This window comes from Cyprinus carpio, chromosome A3 (genome assembly GCF_018340385.1).
Source record: "Cyprinus carpio isolate SPL01 chromosome A3, ASM1834038v1, whole genome shotgun sequence".
Lineage (NCBI taxonomy): Eukaryota > Metazoa > Chordata > Actinopteri > Cypriniformes > Cyprinidae > Cyprinus > Cyprinus carpio.
Window position 1 is genome coordinate 36,713,441 of NC_056574.1, and position 7,825 is coordinate 36,721,265.

The window sequence follows — 7,825 nt, forward strand, 5'->3', positions numbered from 1 at the left end:
GTCCGTTTTTCACGTCTCCCTTCATTATCTTCTAATGCGACCACGCCCCCGCACTGAACGAGCTTTTGAGATGATAATGTTTCACTGAAGCGCGCAGCTTGAATCGCCCACACAACAGAAGACAACGCAGTGAGATTGTTCTTCTAGTTTTTTTTCATTTTACTGTTTGCTTCGCGATGAGAGGAATAAGACATAATTCACCCCAAAAAGATGTGATGTGGTTGAGGATTTGAGATTTGGATTTGCTCAGAAAAAAAGAATGAAGCACTTTATTCAGCAGAGATCATAAACATGAGTAAGTCTCTTTTTATTTATTTACATACTTGTACTAGTTTTCACATAACATGTAAACATTTTACTAGTTAGACTTTTTCCAAAGACTTTTTCTAAACTATAATTCCTGACTAAATGTATAATCAAGTGAAATATTATGAAGTTTCAATAACAATATACACTACTATACCATTCAAAAGCTTGATGTAAATAATATAAATGTACCAATAAATGTAACTGTAACAAATGTAACAAACAATGCTATTCTTTCAATTTACCCCCCCTAAAAAACCTGAAAAAAATATTCTCAGCTCTTTTCAACATTAATTATAATAATAATAATAATGATAATAATAACAATAAAAGTTGTTTTTTTTTTTTTGTAGAAAATAAGATTGTTAAAAGGATTTCTGAAGGATTGTGTGACTGGAGTAATGATGCAAAAATAACAATTATTTTGTTTCATCACATTCTTTCTTGTAACTCATCCCTCTCAGTGACACAGCTGATTGAATGGCTCATTATGCAGCTCATTATGCAGGCCTTTGTCTTCTCAGGTGTGAATTCATGATAGTTGACGCCTACTCGCATATGACTTTTACCAACAAAAAGTGTCTTAGAAAATTTAAATCAATATATTGTTTTCTGTAAGTGAGTAAACAAGATGACTTTCACATCATTTAGAAAAAAAAATTCTAGGCTACAAGCTCCAGTTCTCAAAAGTCCAGGGAACCAATGTTCTGTATGTGTTTTATTGCCTTATTCAAGTGATTTAACATTTTTCGTTTTTCACTAACCACGCATAACATTTTTTTTCTCAAAAAACACAATCATGTACATACATGCTGCTCACATATTATTATAGCCCAGTTTGTGCTGATTACAGTGAGATTAGACTTTAGCCATTTAGATATTTATAAGAAAACTGAAAAAAGCACAAATGTCAGGGCATGACAAAACTTCTCCAGGCCCCAAAAATACCCTTAGACTCAAGAGGGTTAAATAGCCCACACTTTGCAGCAGCCCTCGCTTACAGCCATACCACCCTGAGCGTGCCCGATCTCGTCTGATCTCGGAAGCTAAGCAAGGTCGGGCCTGGTTAGTACTTGGACGGGAGACTGCCTGGGAATACCAGTGGCTGTAAGCTTTAGTTTTTTCTTCACAACTGATCTAATACATTGCCCATTAGGTTGGCTAATCTTTAAATAGCCCACACTTTGCAGCAGCCCTCGCTTACGGCCATACCACCCTGAGGGCGCTAGAGTGCTAGCAGGAAGTGAGGTGGCAGTAGTGGCTGAGAGTAGGCTTACCATTTTTTTTTTTTGTTAATTTTTTGGTTTGTTTAAAGTTAACTTTTTTTCGTGTTTTTTATTTTTTAAGTTCAAACACTTCCCAGCAGCCTAGGCTGTCTGGGGGGGCCGTGGGGGGGAAGGTTATTTTTGGAGTTTTTTTTGTTTTGTTTTGTTGGTGTTTTTTTTTTTTTGGACGGATTACACGGAGATGAACATGGAAATGGCGGGAGAAAGACGCAAGGACTTTGACAAGGAAAACACTACAGGACAAAGGCTTGGATACAAAGAGGCAAAGAAAATGATTATTTATTCAAAGAAAGCAACCGTAATTGTGGATCTGGGAGAGGTGAGAGATGGATCTGTGCAGGATATTATCAAAGAAGTGAATGAGAAAATCGGAGGAGAAAAGATTTTGGCAATAAGACCAAGACAAGGCAAAGAATTTGAGATCACGCTAACAAATGAGGAAGAGTGTGATAAGCTAGAGGATGGACTAAGGATCAAGGAACAATTTTGTGAGATTAGAAAGCTACAAATAAGAGAGTATGTTGTTTCTTTTATGCATTTGCCTGCATATATTGATGACAAGGATATACTAGATAAATTGGAGGCATGGAGTGTAACTCCCTCATCCAACATTAAGAGAAGAACATATCCGGGTACTGAAATAGCAGATGGTACGAGATATGTAAAGGTCAAGTTCCCAAAGGAAGTTGTATCTCTACCATATAGCAGCAAGTTTGAGATGGCTGAGGGCACACAGTACTTTCGGATTATACACAATCGGCAGGTGAAAACCTGTAGATTGTGTATGGATCCAGGACATGTACTTAAAGATTGCCCAGAGTTTATGTGTTACCAATGCAAAGAGCAGGGGCACTTTGCAAGAAGCTGCAATGCAGTGAAGTGCCCGGAATGTAGAAAAGTGTTGGTGAGGTGGGAATGTTGGATGGAGGAGGGAGAAAATAGTAGTGAACGAGAAACAGATATGTGGTTGTTAATGTGAGTGGGCAAAAGCAGAGGGAAACTGAGATGGACAATGTTTTAAACAAGGAGATGGAAGATGGGGGACTGGGAGAGGAAAATGGAGAGGAAGAACATCAAGCAGACACAGGAGGAAATAAAAAAGAACTAGATGGAGAAATAACAATATCACAAGGGACTGTGCAAAGGACCATGGACATAAGCGAGGAACAGGAGGAACAAAAAAACAACGAGGAAGGTTATCAGGAGGGGAGAATGGAGAGAAAAGGAGAAGAGAAACACAGTGGACTGAGAGAGGACAATGGAGAGAAAGAACATCAGGGGGACACAGGAGAAAAGAAGAAAGAACTAGATGGAGAAATAACAACATCGCAAGGGACTGTGCAAAAGAATATGGACATGAGCGAGGAACATGGGGAACAAAAAAACAACGAGGAAGGTTATCAGGAGAGGAGAATGGAGAGAAAAGGAGAAGAGAAACATAGAAAAAGAAAGAGAAGGAATACAAAGAAGAAGAACTTTAAAGGTAATACCCAATATAGACATTGCAAAGAAAAGAATTTTAAGGCAAGGAATATTAAAAGATAAGGAGGGTTATGAGAACAGATTTGATGCACTGAGAGATATGGAGGATGACTGAAAAAAAAATGAAATGTTTTAATAATTTATTTTATATTGTTTTTATGTTTTTAAGAGTTGTTTCATTTAATGCACAAGGTTTAATGGATGTGGAGAAATGTGAAAATATGAGGGAATTATGTAGAGGGGGGTGGATGTATTTGTATTTACAAGAAACTAATTGGAAAAATTATTGTGTTAAAAGGTTTGAAGATTTATGGGACGGGAATATACATTGTAATAATGGTACAGAGAAAACTGGGAAAGGGGTTGCTATTTTAATAAGAAGAGAGGTGTGTGAAAAAGAAAGTGTGGTGTTTAATGATGGAGCAGGGAAGTGTTTAGCTGTGGAAATAGAAAAAGGAGATGAGAGATGTACAATATGTAACATACATGCTCCAAATGAAGAAAAGGAAAAGGTGGAATTTTTTAAAACAACATCAATTATATAATTTAATGGGGTATTTTAATACGGTTTTTACAGAATTAGACTTAGCAAGTAATATGGTTTTTAAGACTGATAAGGGAAGGGAGGAGTTGAAAAAACTGATGGGGGATTTTAAATTGATTGATGTGTGGAGAGAAAGAAATAGAACAAGTAGACAATTTTCAAGAAGACAATTTGTTTTAAAAGAACTGAAACAAAGTCGGATTGATTATATTTTATGTACAGAGGAAATGCAAGGGAATATTAATAATGTTTATTATAAACGAGTTGGACTTAGTGATCATTCTCTCTTATTTTTAACATTAGATTCTTCAAGTGTGAAAAGGGGGAGGGGGAGTGTGTGGGTTTTAAATGCAAAGGTTTTACAGAGTAATGCATATCAGGACAGTATTAAATGGATTGTGGAAGAAAGCAAAATTAATAAAATGTATAGGGAAGAGAAAAGAGTATGGTGGGATAGTGTTAAGTGGGAAATAAAGACATTTTCAATAGAATACAGCAAGAATGTCCGAAAAGTAGAAAGACAGAAGGAAACCGAATTAACAAAACTGCTGAACAATGAGTTAAGAAAAGGGGCGGAAAGCAATGGAAAAGAGGAAATTGAAAAAATAATAATGCTACAAGATAAATTAAAAGATATTAGAAGAGGAAAAATGTAAGGGTGCAATTATAGAAGTAAAGCAAAATATGCAGTAGAGGGAGAAAGATGCACAAAATTTTTCTTTAATTTAGAAAAAAATAGGCAGAGGGCTGATCTACTGAAGGAAGTCTTAAATAAAAAAGGGGAAATAGAAACAGGAACTAAATAAATTTTGAAAACAGTAAAGCAATATTACATGGACATGTTTAAGGGACAAGGTATAGGGAAAATGATGAGGAGTTTTTGATTAAACAAATTAAATCTAAGTTAACAGGGGAGGACAGGATTTTTTGTGATGAAGAAATTAAGGAAGAAGAAATAGATATTGCAATTCAACAGTTAAAACCTGGAAAGAGCCCTGGTGTGGATGGTTTGATTAATGAATTTTATAAAACTTTTAGAGAAATGTTAGTGCCAATTTTAAAAGAAGTTTTTGAAGAAATTTTCAAGAAGGAGGGTCTTGAGTGAAAAAAAATGAAAATAGGCATGATAAAAATGATTTACAAAAAAAGCGGTAGTCCGAAAGATCTTAAAAATTTCAGACCTATATCAATGTTGAATCACAGATTTTAAAATATTAGCAAAAGTCTTAGCAAACAGATTTTTTAAAGAAGGTTTTACCCAAAATAATAAAACCGCCACAGGCATACGGGGTGCAAGGAAGGGATATAGCAGATGTGGTTAAAAGTATAAGGGACACAATTTGTTATATGAAGGAGAAGGGAAGGGGGGGATTTTTAAATAAGTCTTGGATTTAGAAAAGGCATTTGACAGGGTAGAGCATGAGTTTTTATTTGATGTTCTTAAGGCTTTTGGTTTTTGGAGAAAATTTTAGAAAATGGATTTGGATTTTTACTCAGCATGTGTTAACATGCATAAAATGCAATGGTTTTTTTAATGGATTGTTTTTCAACCAACAAGGTCAATCAGGGCAAGGATGGCCCACTGTCTGCCTTACTTTACTCGCTGGTAGCCGAGCTACTCGGTTTGGCTATTAAGGGACAGAGAAATCAAAGGAATACAAATAAAGAACCATTTCCAAAACGAGAAGCAGTGTATCGGATATGCAGATGATACACACCTGGTTGGTAGAAGACACCCAAGGTATAGATAGGGCAAATAGAGATTTTTAGAAAGATATTGTAAAGGGTCGGGAGCTAAAGTAAAATGTGGGAAAACTGTGTGCATGAGGATTGGGAGAGTAGAGGAAATACCGCAGCACATACAATTCAAGGAGGAATGCAGCACATCAAGATTTTGGGGGTGTGGGTGGGTATGGATTCTAATAAAGCAAACATTTTGAATTGGGGAAGGTGTTTTAAATGGAATTGGAAAAAACAGGCTGAGATTTTGGCAAGCGAGAGATTTAACGCTAAGGGGGAAAGTTTTAATTATAAATTCATTGATGCTGTCAAAAGTCTGGTATGTGTTGGGAGTAACCCCATTGTCTCATGTGTACTACAAAAGAATGAAAGAATTGGTTTTAAAGTTTTTATGGGGAAATGGAAGGGCTAAGATTGCGTATAATACATTACTTGGAAACATAAAGGAGGGGGAACTGGGACTTTTAGATCCATTTTTAAGAATGAGAACACTGAGAATTAAAAACAGTTCAGAAGTTTCTAGAGAGAAACAGTGATGTAATTTTGAAAATTGTCATGGAATATTACCTGGAAAAATGGAATACATGGGATGTAATGTTTTATGGATGAAAATGAAAAGCTGGATGTTCTCAGGTCTGCCATGTTTTTATGTGGAGGTTTTTGGAATCATGGGGGGGATTTGTTAAAAAATCTACTGATTTTAACCTAAAGGAAGGGCCCAGCTGTTAGAACAACCATTGTTTTTAAATCCGAAGATTATACAGGGACCGGTAAGGTCATGTATATAAAGAATGGGTGGGAATTGTGGTTTGAGACAAATAAAAAGATTTATTGTATGAGGTGATAGAGGGCTATTTACCTTTACAGCAGTGTGTGGATGCATTGAGAGAGGGGGGCAAAGGGCGTGGAGAAGGAAGTTAGAAGGACAATATGAGGATTTAAAGAAAGCATACCAAAGGACTGGATTGAAAGAATTGAAAACTATGAGGAGTGGGGACGAGAATGAATTTCCAGATGTATTTTTTAAAAGGTCAATGGGGAAAAAAGTTCATTTTAATTTATGCGAAGTAAGGAATGTGTATAGTGTTTTTAAGTCTATCGCTTTTACAAACCAGTAGCTTTGAACTACTGGAAAGGGGGGGTGGAAAGATATGAGGACTTGAATGAAAATAAAATTTGGGGAAAGGTGAGATTGAAATATATGAACCAATTTTAGAGAATTTTAAATTATTTATTGAGACACAATTGTATGTTAACAGAGATGAGATTACATAAAATAGGAATTCAAAATGATCAAAGTGTAAAGTGTGTATGAAAGAAAAGGAAGGACTGTTTTTACATCTGGTTTTTTTATTGTGAAAGGTTAGATGATTTTATGAGAAAAATGAAGGATATTGCAAAAGCAATTTTGGAGGGGAAGTATGAAGAGGACCAAAAGAAGTGGGAAACAATGTATTTATTTGGTCATAATGACTGTAAATATGTATACCTTTAATTTATGTGTAACAATAGCAAGTATGTAATATGGTTGAGAAGAAACATGGCGAAAATATGATGGGGAAAAATGTTGATGTGTGGATAATCTTTAAAAACAGGATGGAATACTCTGTGAGACTGTTATGGAATTATTTTTTAATGGAAAACAAAGAGGAGGATTTTATAGAAACGATTGTAAGAGGGAATCCAATGTTGGAATTGAAAGAAAAGATGTAAAACTGGCTATGGGGGAAATATGAATAATAATGTCATGGATTTTTAACTGTATGAAACAAATTAAATTACTGTAAATTTTAAAAAAAAAAAAAAGCAAAAAAAAAAAAAAAAAAAAAACCTATGCAGGGTCAGGCCTGGTTAGTACTTGGATGGGAGACCGACTGGGAATACCAAGTGCTGTAAGCTTTAGTTTTTTCTTCAAAACTGATCTAATACATTGCCCATTAGGGTGGCTGATCTTTAAATAGCCCACACTTTGCAGCAGCCCTCACTTACTGCCATACCACCCTCAGCGCACCCCGATCTCGTCTGATCTCTGAAGCTAAGAAGGGTCGGGCCTGGTTAGTACTTGGATGGGAGACCGCCTGGGAATACCAGGTGCTGTAAGAAAACAGTTTGAAAAAAAAATTTCATTAACAGTTTGAAAAGTCAGCTTTGATTTTTCCTAATAAAACTGTTTAACTGCACTCACAAGTGAATATTAATTATGTTGTGGGATAATTAAATATATTCTAAATAAACTACAAACATAAAATTATATAGATTTATTTTGTCCTCACATTCTTTCTTGTAACTCATCCCTCTCAGTGACACAGCTGACTGAATGGCTCATTATGCAAGCTCATTATGCAGGCCTTTGTCTTCTCAGGTGTGAATTCATGATAGTTGACGCCTCGCATATGACTTTTACCAACAAAAAGTTGTCTTAGAAAATTTAAATCAATATTTGTTTTCTGTAAAGTGAGTAAACAAG

The 7,825-nt window shown here is 35.6% G+C and overlaps 2 pseudogenes; both read left to right on the forward strand.

The window, feature by feature from the left end:
* The first annotated feature begins 1,301 nt into the window (after positions 1 to 1,301).
* LOC122139102 lies at positions 1,302 to 1,420 on the forward strand (annotated as a pseudogene).
* Positions 1,421 to 7,341: 5,921 nt separating this feature from the next.
* On the forward strand, positions 7,342 to 7,461 carry LOC122139088 (annotated as a pseudogene).
* The last annotated feature ends 364 nt before the right edge of the window (positions 7,462 to 7,825 follow it).